Source organism: Bombyx mandarina, chromosome 22, assembly GCF_030267445.1.
Source record: "Bombyx mandarina strain Sakado chromosome 22, ASM3026744v2".
NCBI lineage: Eukaryota > Metazoa > Arthropoda > Insecta > Lepidoptera > Bombycidae > Bombyx > Bombyx mandarina.
The window spans coordinates 13,243,830-13,262,958 of record NC_143228.1 but is presented as its reverse complement, the minus strand read 5'-3'; the positions used below and the strand labels follow the sequence as shown (position 1 = coordinate 13,262,958).

At 34.3% G+C, this 19,129-nt stretch overlaps 1 protein-coding gene across 11 annotated transcripts in view; it reads right to left on the bottom strand.

Moving 5' to 3' along the window:
• The window catches only part of LOC114250505 (uncharacterized), a 51,676-nt gene extending 32,753 nt beyond the window's left edge, over window positions 1-18,923 (bottom strand). For 9 of the 11 annotated variants that reach the window (XM_089736638.1, XM_089736640.1, XM_089736633.1 and 6 more), the window contains exon 1: window positions 18,733-18,923. The gene's annotated coding sequence lies outside the window, so the exon portion shown is untranslated. Of the gene's footprint in view, window positions 1-18,728 lie in introns of all 11 variants that reach the window. The other 2 variants (XM_089736634.1, XM_089736636.1) reach the window with 1 other exon arrangement.
• Between the last annotated feature and the right edge of the window lie 206 nt (window positions 18,924-19,129).

Genomic DNA, 19,129 nt, shown 5'->3' with positions numbered 1-19,129 from the left:
CTTTAATGTCACCACAAATACATCTATTTTCATTCAGAAGTCGTTGTGGCTCAGGTGCCTTCACACAAGAACGCCTAATCGCTTTGTTGTAGAAACAGGCAAGATTGATGTACGTATTAAACAAATATGTCTTCAGAGCAGCGTTCTAATTAAAAGAACAGCGATAATAAAACGCACCAAGCACAATATCGAAGCGAATCTCTGAATTCCCTCCAGCGATGTCCGGAATGTACCCACGTTGCTTTACACGGACTTTTATAAATACAGTTAAAAAGAGACAAATGCGTTTTTTTTGAGCACATTTGAAAAGTAACAAGAAATACATTAATACTGACGACAAAAGTATCGTTGATTTTCAAATATGTTGTTTTATATAAAGAAAAACAATATTAACAACAAGCTAGCGAAGTACTTCAAGCTTTTCATATAAAATAAATTAAATAAAACTTTTTCAGAAGAATTTATCATTTATCTTTGAAGGCATATTTCGAAAGTAAATTAGTGTATATTTTATTCTTGTAGAAACCAGTCGACCTGTACCTTGCTACACTAAAAACTTGCCTAAAACGTATTATTATTAATTTTAGACAACGAAGCTGATTGATGAGCATTTTATTCAAAGTGCTTTGGACTCCTCTAGATTTTTTATCCGATGCCATTATGTGAACAAAGTTACTCTGGCATGAATAAAATATTGAGGACGATTTTATCCACGTTTCCTCGTGCATCAACTGTTTTAGATAAGAACTGACGCGATCCTTTTAATGTAACTTATATTTCGGCTTTAGAAATACCAATAAAACTGTAGTATTTTATATTGAAAATTTAAATTTTTCACTTATTTCTTTACTATATTATTATAATATTAAATTTTAGATTGCATTTCCTTTAGATGCTTAATGAATTATCAGGTAGTGGAGCAGTTGCCTTATCTTGTATATTATATAGCGTGTATGGATTCGAATTACAAGAGTAATAATTATAATTTATTTTGTGAACACCCAGAAAGTAAATAATTACAACTTCATTAACTATGTGCACGTTCATACTTGTTTTTTTTTGCTCTTTTCATTTTTAATAATTTTAGTAGATTCTTAATGTGAGGAAGTCCTTAAGGTGCTTTCCGCCGAATTTAAAATTCGTACATACGTCATTACTTGATGATAGATTACATCAGTGTCGCCTATCTTCACTTCATCTTACTGATGGGCTAATAGCCCACTTATCTTGCCTATCTATCTTATCTTATTACACATTTATTTTTTCTTCAAGGCAAAGGTCAATCTTAAGGTTTTCTAATCTACAAGAGTATATTTTTATAAAAACTTTGCTACTCCTGTTCTATTTTGTTTCACAGCTCTATCCTACACATCTGTCTCAATCAATCAATCACGGTGCTATTTTTAGTAGTGAGTAGAAGTTTCACTGTGCCTTATTTTAACGGAGTTTTTGTGTATTTTTGGCCCACCAAAAGCTCTGTAAAATGTCAAAGAGCAATCCGATTCAGACTTAAAACAGACAAACTTTTCCTCTTTTTAAAGGCGCCGTACAAAGCCGAGATTCAATTAAAAAAATCGTGTTTCCATGAAAAGCGGGAAAAACTAACTTCACCATTCATTTCGGCGTCGGGTTACTAGGTCGTACAAAGTGGCCCTACAAACCACATTGGGAATTTTGAGCATCCCGCGCTCCGAGTTATTCGCGAAAATTTAATTTCAGTAATTTCACTAAGTTCCACGCTGGCGAGCTACATTTGAATTGTAGGGCGAAGTAATTTAATGTAATTTTCAAGAGATTTTCGTACGTCTTTTTTGTTTTTTTTTTTAAACAGCTACGAGAATTAGGTTGGAGCTTGGTTTACGAGTACCTTAAATAGCCCAAAAAGATTTCGGCCCCTGAAAAACTATTCAATAGCCTTGAGTTTCAGCGGACTAAATACAGTCAATCATTTTAAATTGTCAATGCGTCATGATCCTTATCTAAAAACTCCTTCCTTCCTCGCTATTTCCTTCACTAAACATCTGAGTTCTTGGCAAAGGGACGTAATGGGAATTGTTATCATCAATAACCTGATCTTTTCATCAAATTCTTAACTAAGTATCTAATTTTAAAGTAAATTTATCGGCTTAATATCTATTTCTGTTGTCTCTGAGCGCGAAATATACATAAAATTTGGAATGGGAAAGAAACCAGATCTGAACGAGATCCAACGGAAGACAGAATTTGGCAATTATCACTAGCCATTGTAATCTACCGAATTATTTCGGTTTTATTGATTGAAAATTTCGTTCGTCTAATATTTTGATACAATTATATCCGCTGTAGTAAAGGTTTACTTTATTTTTCCATTCCTAAAATTAAGTTACTGAAACATAGAATGCTTGAATACAACCAGTATAAATTTGTCATCATTCGTTTTTCAGATAGCGTTATAGACATAAAACCTTACAAAACCCTGACATATGCGATGAACAAAATATCAAGGGTAGTAATACAAAAGAGAAAAATTATTCAAATAAATAAGGGACCTACAAATCATATTACGACAAACGGGCCTTCATGTGAATCGTGAGCGAAATGTGTTCTTACTTTTCTTCTTTGTTAAATGTATTCTTATTTTATTAAATTTGGTTAGAATATTCTTGGAATCAACATTTTTATTTGGCGACAACTACAAAACTCTAAATAATATTCAATTATATAATCAAAAAGGACATCGATTGGTATCAAAGTATCCTTTGAACCACAAATCAGGAGCAAGAAAGCTGGTGTCTGAAAAACGATTTTTTTATTCAAAAACAACAAAACCTTCATCAATATTAATAACCACGTGATCTAGACGTTTAGTTACAATACCATTTTTGTCAAATTCTGGACTAAAGCGCTCAGTACAAAAAAGATAAAGCGATAAAAACGCCACCTGAAGTATTTATCATTGAAGCAGGGTCTTAGATAGATACCGTAAATGGCCAAAAATATCTTCTTACAATAAATCTCTAGTATCACAAGTTTCTTGAAGTTACATTACATTGCAAGGGCTTCGGAACACTCGGTCTTTACGACACAGTCCATTTTCACCTGCCACATTGTGTAAGCTTCAGTGGGTCATAGTGTGGTACTTTGTACACTTTGAAGACATACATTTTATTGAACTACTTTAGATTGATGGAAAATTTTAACGTCAGCGTCGTGAAGTCCTAGGACAACACTAAGTTCTAGTATTCAGACAAAAATACTATCTTCTAATTTTTACAATAATTAATTTAGTTCAAATTTCGATTATTAGAGGCTATTGAATAAAATGTAACGCGAAGGAATAAAATACAGAAATCTATACATATAAATAAAATTGGAGTGTCTGTTTGTAATATTGAAATAGCCTCTTTTTACTACATGCATATGAATATATATACGGTACATACACCAAAATAACATTTTTTACAATTTTTGTCTGTCCGTCAGTCTGTCTGTCTGTCTGTTTGTTCCGGCTAATCTCTGGAACGGCTGGACCGATTTTGACGGGACTTTCACTGATAGGTAGCTGATGATATAAGGAGTCACTTAGGCTACTAGGCTAAGTAACTTAGGCTTAGGTTTTTTTAGACTAGCTTCGCCCCGCGGCTTCACCCGCGGTACTACAATAACCGCGGGTAACATCGCGGGACTCAGCTATCAATAATAAAATTTAATGTTTCCGAAGCGAAGCGAGGGCGGGTCGCTAGTAATACATATAAATCAAAACATCGAAAATAAGAAAATGAATCGAATACGCTATAATGAATAAATAGAATACGAAAAAAAAACACTTTTGTCAATGAAGTTCAATGATATAAGGTGTGAACATTTTCCGCTTAAATTTTTTTCACGCCGAGTTAAGAGGATTAAGGTATTACTGACTTAAGTAGGCAAAACGCTGTGCTTCGCCATACTTAGTGCCTTGTAGGATTACGCTTTATTTGTCCGCTTGCCAACTCCCTTAGTTGGGGATATCTGAAGATAAACATCGACCTGCACCTACATCAATCAAGCTAAGCCATCAGAAATGTGATAGTTTAACTATGAGATAAATCTTCCGATGTCTCTTACTACCTTAGTGATAGATGAACGTCAACCGGGGTCCATTAGCATCAACAATGTAAATGCTGCCACGCACCTAACGGCAGAAGTTCTAGGCCTTCGTTTTTTATAGTATACGGGTGCCCCTCGCGTCAAACCGAAACGCATTAACGCTTCACGGCAGGCAGGGTGGTAGTACCTACCCATGTACACTACAAGTAAGTATGTAAATTCTATTTTTTGCGTGTGAATATGATTTTCATTATACGATGTTATTCCTTCGCCGTGGACGTGATTCGTGAATAATTATTAGATACGTATTTCATCAGAAAGACTGGTACCTGCTTGCAAGATTCGAACACCGGCACAGTCGCATCGCTCGATACGAATGCATCGACGTTTTAGGATTTAAAATGTTGCACGAGATCATTCTTGGTCTCGTTTTTTTTTAAATACCCGCCATTCATTCTCAGCCTATTTCTTGAACCACTTGCGGTTTGTTTTTCTGTACACTACCTTTCTAATTTAAACAAGCTGCACATTTTTTTAATTGAGTTTACACTAATATCTTTAGTAAACTACATACTACAATAAATAAATAATTCACAAAACGTAATCGAAATGTTTTGTGCTCTAAAAATAATAGCTACACATGTTCCCTTTAACTTGGTTTTGAGAGTAGCGTTCGTACTTTTCTTGGCCAGGGCATAATTTATTACGATAAAATCCCCAGGGCTACTTCAGATTTAAAGCTTAACAGTTTTATTCCTAAAAGTGAAATGTACTTAGTAGGAAAGGTTACACTGTAGAGCCAACGATCTGAACAACGAAAAGGCGAGGTCTTGAATTTGTGGTCTACTGTGAAACAACGCTAACGAATTTTTAGACAGAGATCGGTAATACAGACCTTTTTAAAAAAAAAAAAATTTGTTCTTTTTTCCTACCTATGCTGGTAGCCTTGAGAGGCTATTTCAGCTTCACCCTAACATGTAGGTGAGCTCACGTGGCTCAAACCGGAGTATTGCTAACACTGACCCTAGCAAGAGCAGTGCTTCACAGAATCTACCACCGGATCGGAAACGCGACCCACTGATAAGATCCGGCGTGAAACTCAGTGGGCTGTGTCTGTGGGTTAATTCGCTCGTCGTGACCTTCGTCGCAAGCGACGGGTTCAACGAGAACTGTGACCGGTGCTTGTGGTACCTAAAAGCACCGTTAATGGATCGGGACATTTCGCTTAATACACAATCTTTTTCTTTGTAATTAAAGGTACATTTTATTTGATATTATTATCAACAGCTTTTAATTCAACTTCAATTTAGTTTACTTCATTCGAATAGCAGAAGAAGTGTTTTTTGTTATGATAATTTTTCCAAATATTAATATTCAAATGGCTCTACTATAAAGTTGCAAAAATCTCGCTCACAAAACAAATAGTCTTTCACTCGTCAATATGTATTATTATGCCTATTTCCATCGCGAAGCAGTCATGCGCTTATGTTTGAAGGGTTGGTTGAAATATCTATGAGCTTCAGTAGTCCCTTTACACCTGGCCGTGAGTTCGTTCCTGTCTAAGTAGTAAAAAAAACTTGAAAACAGCAAGCCCTGGTTTTCATTCCGATTCCTCTAAAAGGTGAAATTACATTCTAAATCGGCGTTAAAGTCATGTCGATTTAGAAACGCCTGTGAAGATTTACTTGAATAAAATACTTTATAATTTTATTTAGGGTTACTTTACATTACTGGCAATTATTAAAAAGTTCGCAATAACAACATTGTAATAACGTAATGTAACATTAATTTTATTATTAAAACTATATTTATGATTTAGTCACGTGTTTAGTATTCTTATATTATGTCTGACGTTTCAAATAGTTATCGTGGTTACATACGACTCTAAACGCGACTAATAAAATGAGACTAAAGTAAGTAGTTTGATGATACATGTAATGCAATGCAATGTCACCGTAATGCAACTCAAAAATTTCAACTCGTGGCGGCTGCATATGAGGACACGTGTAAACAAATTAATTTGGCGAACGATTATATATGAGTCACCATCAGAATAAGAATAAAAACCACAAATTTTCGTCGTCATGTACACAACATTTTTTCTCATAACCCATGAACCACATTAAATTAATAAACCAAGGAAAAATAAAGCGGATAATGTCCGTTTTGGTCCATTTAGGGGGTCGTTTAAATATTCTTCGGCACAACAAAACCCTTCGAGTCGGACAGATGTAAATTGCTCCATTACCAGTAAGTTGAAGGAATGCCCGCGCAACGATGTCAATGCGGAGTCTCCGGATTATGTCGGAAGCCGCCTTGACCTAGTTGCGATAGTAGGATGTAGGATTTCGCTCCGGAGCTCAACTACGACATAAACACGATTCATTGATGACCAACCCAGTCAGATATTTAGAATTTCTCGATGCTTGAGATTTCTTGTATTTTGATTTTCCTATTGCTAGCTATCCTAGCTAATATCCATTCCTGTGTGATGCGTTAACTATCTATATATATAAATATGAGTTGCTGTTCGTCTCGCTAAAACTCAAGAACGGCTGGACCGATTTGGCTAATTTTGGTCTTGAATTATTTGTGGAAGTCCAGAGAAGGTATAAAAAGTAGAAAGATGAATGAAAATGTTCGGAATTAAATAAAAATAACAATTTTGTTTTTCCTTTGATGTCCCCCCCCATCGGACGGATTCCATTTGTTTGTTTTAAATTTATTTTATACAAAAGTATTTTATCTATCGATTGAGGCACTACGAAGTCTGCCGGGTCAGCTAGTTTCAAATAATAATTCCGATTAATAATTTACTAGTAGTGTGTGTATAACGTGTAATTTCGTTACTTATAGGTATAACTATATTAACGTGATGATGTTTATAAGCATATCTACCATTTCAAACAATAAAAAAAAAAAATTTATATGATGTACTAGATGTAATTAAAAAACCAGAACAGTTTAGATGGTACTAAAATATAAACATAGAAAAAAATGTGGTAAGATGGATAATAAAGCGTGGTCCAATTCCCGTAATTTTTTTTGGATATTTTGTACGTACTTTAAAAGGAAAAATTTGTAAAATTATTATATACGACCTTATCTGATTGGCAAACTAGAATTTAATAATTAAAAAACATTAAATATATCATTTATTATATTATTATGATTTTTTTTAATTTAGTTGCGGATGACGTCATGTGGAACATCCACAATTTGATAAAATTTCTTTAGCTATTTACACTCGATACCACAGGAAGCAACCATGCGAATGTTATATGTAGGTGTAAATGATAAGTAAACCGTTATTCCGATGAATTGGGAATTGTAAAATGTTATATCTACCTAGTCGTCGTGGCCTAAGAGATAAGACGTCCGGTGCATTCGTGTTGAACGATGCACCAGTGTTCGAATCCCAGGCGGGTACTAATTTTTCTAACGAATTACGTACTCAACAAATGTTCACGATTTACTTCCACGGTGAAGGAATAACATCGTGTAATAAAAGCAAAATTATTTTATAATTTGCGTAATTACTGGTGGTAGGACCTCTTGTGAGTCCGCGCGGGTAGGTACTACCGCCTTGCCTATTTCTGCTGTGAAGCAGTAATGCGTTTCGGTTTGAAGGGTAGGGCAGCCTTTGTAACTATACTGAGATCTTAGAACCTATATCTCAAGGTGGGTGGCGCATTTACGTTGTAGGTGTCCATGGGCTCCAGTAACCACTTAACACCAGGTGGGCTGTGAGCTCGTCCACCCATATAGGCAATAAAAAAAAATGAACTATGAACTTGGACGCAGGTAGCCCTTAGTACTTGGTGAGCTGTGAACCAGTCTCCACGCAAGACAAAAGTAGAAAAACTAGATGAGTAGACTATATTTTTGATAACTAGACCATATTTTTTTCTGTCAGCTCTTTTACTGCCGTGCGATGTTGTTGTGGTTAGAATTTGCACTACCAATATTTGTAAAGTTCGTGATTGTGCATATTTTTTGAGGCATAAATCCTTATATAAAATGCGCAAAGCTTCATGTGACTCCTGGTAATGGAAAAAAAAATATAGTAACCCAATTTTAGAATCTGTATGCATGGAGTGATCTGTATGCAGCGTCTCCTCTAGTACTTCGGACACGTGGCCCGACAAAATCCTGAGAACTTGGAAAAATTAATAGTTGTAGGTCGCGTGAAAGAAAAGAGAAGTCGAGGAAGATTGCCAACCAGGTGGACGGACATTGTCAAGGAGGCCACAAACACCAGCTTTCCGGGTGCCATTAAGCAGGCCGAATGCGGACAACATTGGAGGAAGCTAGCGCAAAAACTGGACCAAGGTGGTCACGACCCTCAGCAATGAGGAAGCGACAAAGAAGAAGAAGAAGAATTTTAGAATAGATCAACTTTTTTTTTTGAATCAATGAAATAGATAATGAAGAATGAAAGAAGAAGAATGAAAGGAATTAAGGCCTTTTTGATATTGCAAACACCAGTACAATAATAAAAAATGTAAATGTAAAGAAATGTAAATAAAAGACTATTGTGGTTAAATAAAAAAATCAATCAAAAAATTGCAGAGTTGGTGTATTCTAAAAACGAGTATATGCGTCACAATAAGTCATTCGTATTTTCTCTATTCCGTCACGTAAACAATATTTAGTGAATTCTGGGAATACTCTGCGTGTGTATGTGTGTGTGTAGTGTATGAATGTCTCGGCTTAGGATTCGGGTCCAAGAATATTGACTTACATAAATGAATCTTACCGAGCTTAAGTAGCAAAACAGTTGTTTGTTCCAGTAAACATTCGGTTCAAGCGTGCAGTAATTTAGTCTCACATTTATACGTAGACTTACGCCGAGACTGACTCTTTCATCCACAAATAAGCTGGAGAATATTTTGTTTTATTATACAATAAAACAACCCATTACATTTCTAAGTACTAGTGATATTTTTTCGAGCACGAGTTTGTGTTATTGTAAATACTGATTAAAAAAAATTATTCTCCTTCGAATAAAGATGAGTGTACGCCCACATGATAGTAAATGATTACTATCAGAGAAACTCAGTGGACTGTATCTGTGGTTTAATTTACTCGCCAAGCCCTTCAACGCCACGCCGAGCCACAGGTTCGACGAGAACGATGACCGGTGCTTGGGGTACCTAAAAGCACTGTTAGTTAGTCGGGAGGATCCGAAATGACGTGTTTTGAGCGACGTCGACTGTTTACCATTCGGTCCGCAGGATCGGAAATGGAAAACAAACTGGTACAAAAGAGTCTAACGATCGAAACTGACACGCGCAAATTCCTCCTTTTCTATAGTGACATTAAGGTCACATATTGCAAAAATTATGTATTAAAACGCAGTTGCAGCTCAAATAAAATAAAAAAACATATATTCTACACTCCCAGCGTCATCTATACTAATATTATAAAGAGGAAAGATTTGTTTGTTTGTTTGTATTGAATAAGCTCCGAAACTACTAAACCGTTTTGAGAAATTCTTTCACTGTTTGGAAGCTAAATTATTTCCGAGTGACATAGGCTATAATATTATTATTTTTTTAAATTGGATCCTTATTTGGATTGGATCCTTACTAAAAGTCTAATAATGTAACCCGAGGTGTAAAAAAACTACCTAAAATATTCTTTATATCGCGTGACTTGCGAAAACTATTGATGATAGAATAAAGTAATGTACTACGGACTTTGTAGAACACATTATTATTTACAAAAAGTGTCGCGACAGTATATGTCTAACTATTATAGTTATGCTGCAAGAAGTATTCTTTTATTTAAAAAAATAAATAAAACAACGTCAAATATCGTTGAAATTTTTGTTAAAGACCCGAGCGGAGCCGGAGCGGGCCGCTTGTCTATATATAAAGTTAAAATACCGAAGTCCTCTATGCACAAACAGACTCTAACATGACTGATACAAAGCATCGGAATATTAAAGAAGTGCGAACATGCAATATTGCGATACTTTATTAAATTTTAGTTGAAGTATCTTCTAGCAGTATATTATTATTAAAAAGATTATTATTACGATTTTCACTTTTATTGTGTTTCCGATGTTGTAGCGATGTTTTAAGCGCCATAGTCACTGGTATATATTCGCAAATTTTTTATATAATAGGCATTGAAATGTTCCTATATTGTTGCATTTAATTATTATTATTATTTAAATGCTATGATGGAAGTAAAATTTTCCCCTAACAAACCCAAAATAGAATTGATTGTCATTCATTGGTACATAGTAGTAGTTTTATTTTTCGAACTAGAAAGACAAAGGTTGATACCTACAGCCTAAACTTATAAATTATTTTTTATGAAAATTTTTAATATGCAGTGAAATTAAATAAGGTGGTTAATTTAAAAGATTATTCCATTGGCATGAAATTAAATGAAATGAAATGGGATGAGATGATATGGAATTAAATATAATCTCAATAAAATGGTGGCTATTTACTGATACTTTTTCAGTGGACTTTTTGGAAGATCCCGAGAAGCTACGTTCAGTGGCTTTGTTTCATTTTCCCACATTTGTGAACTTTCACAGATTTTACAGACCTGAAGAAACTTTAAATAGACAAAATAAAACAATTCACACAACTTCACTCCTCGCGTTCCCGCTAAAAATCCTGATTCTGATTGGTACTCCAATAAAATTTTCTTTTGTTATAACTGTCAAAAATAGACACAGGATTCTTTGCACATACAGCCAACATAAAAAACAAAAGAACTTCCTATTCAAACGTGTTCATGAGACGTACGTGCTTGACGTTTCACAACCGCTATGAAATTATAATAAGCGTACGTTTACATAGCTTCTACGGACTTGCGCTTTGTCATGTTCAGCTATATGCGGCAATATAAGATACATCTTAAGACTTTTTTCTCAGCTTCTGACCTATGTTACAGCAAATTATTCGAAAATATTTTGATGTCTAGAAAACAATTATATTTGTTATTTCTTATACATTTCTAAATGAAAAGGTTTGAATTTACCAAATAAAAAAGGTTTCAAATTTGAAATATGTATAAACCTTCTTAAGCAAAAGATTTATAGCCTGTTTTTATAATATGTTAAATATAAATAGGTGTGGTTTCTATGGCTTAGATGTGCATATCTATGTGCTTACTAACTGATCCTTAGCAATCCTTTCTTTATTTAATTTTTTTTTTATTAACTTGCAAAAACAACATGGTTTATATTTGTAATATAATTAATAAAGAAAATTCGACTGCTCTTTCAAATCTGAACCCATAAATACCTTTCTCTTTATTTTGGATTAATAATAAAAAAATCTCGCTACGATATAAGAATACCCCTGTCCCTATTAAAAGTTGAAGCAGCAGATTTCACATGGTAAAGTTTTAATGACATGAAGATGATAATTTTAAAACTCTGAATAAATTTAACAAACAGCATTTTTAAGATAGTGAAAGAAATAAAAGAAATCGATTTCATTTTTGAAAATAAGGTATATTAAGAAACTTTTAACAGTTATATTTATTTAAGTATCAATGAGCTTAGATAGTCCTATCAACATATGTACAGGACAGTAGTTCAGCGATAATATATATTTATCTATATACAAAATAGAACACCATTGAAACCTTTCGAAAGGAGGAAAAGACTGATACGCTTAATATTAAAAACATTCATTGAAACAGTTGGAAATAACACTCAAATAAAGTTGAAATTAGAATTCATCGTCACTCGAAGTCATTCCAAATATTCCGGCCACTAAAGAACAAAACAAAAGGAATTTACGGAACTACCAATGACAGCGAGCGTTCCTAAATTTGCACTGGTGAAAGTTGATTTGAAAATTTCTGTCGTTTAATCTAACTCATAATTCTTTTTAACAAGATTCGTTATCGTCGCTGTCGTCCGTGAACACAGACAAAAAATAATAAACGCTAGATCAAATCCTCCCTTTTTATGTTATCTGCGAGCGTCTATGTCACGTCGGAAATTGCTATCATCGACTTTTTACAGCTTCAAACCTAGTGAGCCGTGAGCTTTTCTGTACGGCAATCTGTATGTAAAAATATATGGAAATGAACGAAAATAAAAAAGTCTTGGCATGTATTTATTCTACACACTCGATGACGCTGAAATGAAAATTTGATGAAAGCTTTTTACAAATTAAAATATGTATTTTAGACGTAAAATAATATATTGTTAGAAATTAAATTGTATGTCTATAGGGTTTATTAATTTTACCGACCATTTAACTCATGACTCAATTTAAGGAGATTGATACTTTAAATACGATTATATTCATATACATTTATTTTACTCTCAACATGAAAAATGGTTCGTACAATTTATTCGTAGCGTACAAACATGTTAATATAATGTCAAATGTCACCAAGTCGAGAGAGAACATACACCATCAACGGCTTACGACGTAGCAGATACGCCTACGCCGTAGGCTCGCTTCTACGAAATCTTAATACAAAATGTATTTATTAACCTAATAAAATATTTTCATTAACCTCGCCATGAAAAATGTTAAGTATTCGAAAAGTTGGAGATAGTATTATATGACTGTATTATATATTATCTAATGAAATTTAACCGTAAATGGAGTTTTAATTATTAATATTAGGTCACTTTTGAAAACTATACTCGCAAAATACATAGGATACACCAAGATATATAAAGATAAAATAAAGGTAACTACGGAGGCCACTCCTTATCAAACAGCCATAGAAACAGCGCTAGGGTTTGAAGGTATTTTACTTTAAACGCAAGGCTCAACGCTTTACGAAATGGGGAAAAGAATGGTAAAGAAGAAAGGGATTAAGCTGAACAAAATCTCTACGATAAGCGCAAGAGAGAATAGACAACAGGGTTCTGTACGTCGTGCTATCACCAACCGGTATTTGCTAAGGTCAGGGCGCATTGTAGGCAGGCACGGATAGACAAAACGATCGCGTCTTTTCTGGTGCGAAGCGATCATGCGTCTTTATTTAATAACTTATACCTGATTTACTAACAGTGATCTGATACTTTGACTTCATGTCTCAAGGTAGGTGATCCAATAACTATTTTACGCCCAGTGAGCTTATTCACCCACATGCAGTATTTTTTATTAATATGAGAAGTTGAATGACCTAATGCTTTCATTCCATCTGCTCTTTGTTAAGTACAGAAGCTCCAAGGCTTTTATAAATTTTGAAAATTATGTCAAAAGTATACAGATATCCTACCTTAAGAGAGAATAATGCATGGACGCTTTGCGCCAGAAATAAGCAATACGATTCTACATGCCTACGAACTCTTACGGGTTCACAATATGCCCGCACCCAATACGCACGCAAATTGAAGAACTTTGAGCAATCATAATTATCTTGTTAATCTTGAAAGTCGTTTGTGAACAAGTACCTGTTTATTTAATGCAGGATAAAAAGTACTGGAATTTCACTCGATGAATATCTACTAGACGGATTGCCGATTAAGTCTCAGACATATCTTAATTTTTCCGGGCAGTTTGTGTTGTAACTTATTTTTTTGGTATAACTGATGCAGTAAATGAATAAGTGTGTTCCAATTTCAAGCGCTGAGTAGCCGGTCCTTTTTGGGTCAAATTCAATTATCCGATACACTGCGCTCTTGGCTTATGGCATGTTGAAGTGCGCCACGGCTTCAAAATGGGACACATACTCCTCAGTTTGGTAAATGCAACTAGCCTATTATATCAACCTATCATATGAAACTATTCGCTCATAGCTCAAAAAATAATGCTCGAGTTTCGTCCAACAAAACTGTATCCTCCAATTCCACTACGGGAACAAAAAAAATGTTTAACAACGAATGCATTCAGTATACTATGAAAAAATAATCACTTGTTATATAATTAACTGCAAATTCCACTTGATTCAACTTATTCTATTGATATTATACTATAAAACTCTACGTTACTATATTTCTCATCACAATAGTCTCCACCTTGCCAAATGCTTCATGATATTGCCAAGTTATTAAATCCATTCCTACTCAATGTAGTTTGCCAGATTTCTGTAAAACTGTTTTTTTTGTCTGCTATTTGAAAACGAAAAACAAATACCGTGTCGTCGCAGTAACTTGAATTTGGTCCGCTTAATACTTTATTCCGTTACGGTCTTAAGACTAATATAAAACTAAACTATATGTCCAATACGTGTGGACTTTGGACATTGCAGGTTTATTTTTGATGCACTATTTCTAGGTAATTCCATTTCATATTTCGCATTAAATACCTGATAAGGTAATAGAATAGCTTATGGGTTTAAGTAGCATAGTCCTGTTTTGGACCGGGGACCGAACTTTTTCTGTCATTAGCATTAATGAATTAACTCAGTAAATGGCTTCGCTACACCTTACTCCCAAGAACTTTGATCTAACTTGAGACAGAAGAGAGACGAAAGAAGAAACGCGGCTGCGGTCTACATTAAAATTAGACGTGCGGCAATCCCATAGAAGAAGTCACATTTAGCTTCAAGAGTACCATTTTTATGTTGTTACTTTTGCACATACTATTAACTTCATAATCTTTATTGGATTAATTAGCAACTAAGGCAAAAAAATCTCTTCACTATGCTATTTATAGGATACTCAGCTACTTTATTCATATTGCCTAGCGAAAACTTAACAGCTTCGAAAAACTAACTATAATGGGCCAAGTAGATGGCAAAATACCTCACAAACAATCACCTAGCTTCTGGTGTGATCAAAGAAGGTAGTCACTGGCATGTCTATTACCCCAGCCTTTAGAACTGCTGAAGACGAACCCAATAATTGATTTCCGCGGTGAAGGAATAACATCGTGTAATAAAAATCAAACCCGCAAAATTTGCGTAATTTGCGTAATTACTGATGGTAGGGCCTTATATGAGTCCGCGCGGGTAGGTGCCACCACCCAGCCTATTTCTGCCGTGAAGCAGTAATGCGTTTCGGTTTGAAGGGTGGGGCAGCCGTTGTAACTTACTTGAGACCTTAGAACTATATCTCAAGGTGGGTGGCTCATTTACGTTGTGGATGTCTATGGGCCCCAGTAACCACTTAACACCAGGTGGGCTGTGAGCTCGCATCTAAGATATAAAAAAAAAAATTAAGTTATTTGATTCAAAATGGCATAAAAATTTATGTTGGGCACGTCCTTGAAAAAAGAACCCGATCAAGAAGAACAATTAACTGCAAAATTAAACTTAAAATTATTATTTTTTAATTGAATTTAAGTTTGAATATACTTGGTAAATGTATAAAGAAGTAAAAAGAAAATTAATTTCAAATGTAGGAAGAAATTGTGAATGAACATGTTCACTTGAAGTGGCCTGGTTCGTTGTTCACAAGCAACTAAAGCAATCAATGTTCGAGTCACAACACAATAAGCACAGTAAACGGTTCATTTATTACCTCATTATTTCAACCATTTAACAACTTATATTCGGAATGTTCACCTCGTTTGAGCGGGTTTATGACTGCTCACGATTAACAGCCAACTAATATTATATTAGTGTTTTAATGGCCCATATAACGGTCTCACGAATAACCTTCCTCATACATAACATATGGTATGGCCTCGCTGTCTGTCTTTCGACAATAAATACAAGTTTGCAGTTGCAGCCCATACAGTTGAAACACGATCATTTACACTCAACTCTCAACACCAAGCTACATGGCTCTCATCACCGTGGTTGTCATCACCGTATACATACGTGACGTGATGAGTATATATACTTGACGTGATGAGAACCATGTAGCATGAGAAAGAAATGAATCTCTCACCGAAGGAATCACGACCCGCAGCAAAGAGGAAGATGACGTAAAAGGAAAAGAAGGAATCCTATTCTTCAGAGCGTACGAGTATTTTCCAGATCCCGATCTCGTCCTGGAACACCCTTTCGATCTTATAACATTATTTATATTTGAATCTCTGTTCTATTTTAACGGCTATTATATGCCTTTTGCATGTTTGTTACAAGCACACCTTTGCCTTGCGCACATTTATAACGCTGAAATTATATTATTAAAATAAAACTTAAACCTAGAATTATATAACTAGTTCTAACAAAAACTAAATTATCCTTACCATGTTATCTTGAGTAAATTGAATTTGTACTGATAGTGGCAGTTGGCCAAAAATAAATTTCTGTAAACATCGTCCGTAACGAACTAATTAGCGCAAGGAGACTTTTTTTGTTCTTGAAACAGTTTTGTGTAGGTCACAATTGAACTAACAAATTTTGGCGGGATTTTAATTCCATCACTTCCTGCTAGCAACAATAGTGTTTAATTTAATAATAAACTATTATACCCATGAATACAAATGTTCACTTTGGCAGACACAGATCTGCTACGTATACCTACTTAAAGGTAGTTAGCAAGCTAAATTACAGCAGCAGAGAAAAAATACAGATAAATGTTTCTCGTGCAAAAGTAATCGACGCTTCGGGACCTTTTCCTTGTTTCTGAACCGGGAACAATAATTATGAAAAAGAATCCGATGAGTAATGAAGCACGATCTAACTGAACGCTTTTCAAGGGAATGAAAAATTATTTTGTTAATCTTTGTCATAATTTATTTAGACATTTCCGTCAAAAACTCACCTTTTAGAAAACAAACTAGATGACAGACTCTATGTCCACTTTTAAAATTATATCAACGCTTGAAAGGCAAACGTGACTAAGCGACAATAACTACTTTGTACATAAATGATAGACAATAACCATATTCGATGCGAAAAAAATATATATTTCTAGGTCTATTAAAATCATTTTAATCCTCCAGTAACCACTTAACACCAGGTGGGCTGTGAGCTCGTCCACCCATCTGCTACATTCGTTAAAATATAACTTTTTTAGGTATTTCTCAGGTATATTTAAAATTAATTTCAACTTTAAATTAGTCTACTGTAAGGTTCACGCATTATCGCTTAGTCACGTTTGCCTTTCAAGCGTCGATATATATAGCGATTTTCGTATGTTATGACACAAAACTACGTTTTCATTCCGTCACAATTTTATCAATATACTAGCTGTACCCGTCCGCTTCGCTGGCCATTTAAAATTAACATTATTATTTCTCACCCCCACTAAGATTCTCATCATTAACGCCCCCGTAACTGGTGTACGGAGTCCAACACTCATATAAATATTAGCCTATCCATTAAGTACATATATTTTCTACATGGATACCAAGTTTCAAGTCAATCGGATGTATGGTTCAGTAGTTATAACGGAACATCCGTAAAAACCACTGTAGATTTATATATTAGTATAGATTTGGTTTGTTCGCGCACAAAAAAATCAGCTTAGAATAATATGAAAAATTACATGTGGTGTCGAATCTCAACTGATCAAAAAATCTGTGGTATCCTTTCGATGTGCTATTTCAAGAGAGCACGGTAACATGCATTGAAACAGCCTCTCTAATAACAAAATCCTCGGCTTTGTTTTTTATAACACGATGCTACTCCATCATTGAAATTGTCCGTCATAAGCGCATTTTGGGTACGTGTACATATTATGTATTTATTATGTATTTATTCAGAAAAAATGTATCTGCCTCACGATTTTATCGTGGTACAGTCGTATCATTCGAGTATTGCGAACACACTGAAAATAGTCGAATGATTATCTCCAAATTTTTTTAAAAATTCAAAACAAAAATAGAATGAGAATTGCAAACATAAGTAGGTATTTTAAATTAAAAAGTGAGTAATAATAACTAATAACTCAAATGGCGACAATCATGAAAACAATTAATAATTCACATACTTTTGTTTTCAAATTATCTAAACAAAATATGAATTGAAATAAAATATCAATTAACAGTCCAAATAACGAGTTGATTTATTTCCGATATGATATCCCAACAAGAGTATTCGGTGTGAAATTGAAGTCATAATTAGAAAAATAATGATTCTCTAAAAAATGTATAAAAAATATGTATTGAGCCATTGTTGAACAAGTGGAATAGTTAACGTTAATTTTGCATTAATGCGATATTCTCACGAAAGAATGAATAGATAATCCGCTTCGATACAAATAGTGATGGGATCCACAACAACCAATTAATGAGAGCGAGGCCTTCATAGGCCTAATGAGTATTTAACTATAAAGAAGTATTCTACGAGAAATAATAAAATGAAAATCGTTTAATCGTTTTGTTTTTAAAGGCTTAATCTATAAAGACAAAACGGCTAAGTACCATTTTGTGTACTGGCAATTATTATTATTTTTTTTGTTCATCAATTACTTCCGACCATTAATTAATCAATACGAACTGATTTGTTATGAATAACTTGTAAATGTTTTTTTCACAGTGTTAATAACAAACCGAAAGAAAAAATGTAAAAAATACATAAAATGTGTCTAAATATTGAGGTGTCAATCACTATTTTCGTATTTTGGTCACTGTGCGTAAACTACATTTTTAAACAAGCTCCTAATTTTAATTCATAAAATTCTAAGCAACTCATATTTCCAAACGAGATATACTTAATATATGTATATTCGTAAATGATTTAACACGTTGACAATATTCTTTTGTCTGTATTTAAAAAACCAAAAGATTTATAATGAAACCGTAAATATTAATCGATAATAAGAAAAATCAACTACAGAGATTTTGTTTAATTTCAAACGAATTAAAATAATTGAATACCTACGTGACTATTGTGAATTCATCTCTCAAAACAATCTAAATAATAATCATCGTAAAATACAACAAAAAAAAAACACATTCACTTTGAATTATCGTCATTTGTTATTTTCGGTATTCATAAGTCATCACGAGACGGTTAGCCTTCGGCGAATCGTCGTAGCTTTAGCAGCTGGCGGTAAGACACGGGTGCTCTTACCGGCGGTCGGATTGGTACTGGAAGCTGGGTTTGCCGCAGGAGCCTGCGTCACACCCACTGGACTCCGACACCTTTTTGCGGGACCCTAATTAATGACGGGGTATGACGAGAACTCGCGAGACATCGAATCCTCTACGATGTTGACCGATACCTTTGTCTTCGAGATTTATCTTCATGGTAAATTGAAACCCGCAAAATTATAATT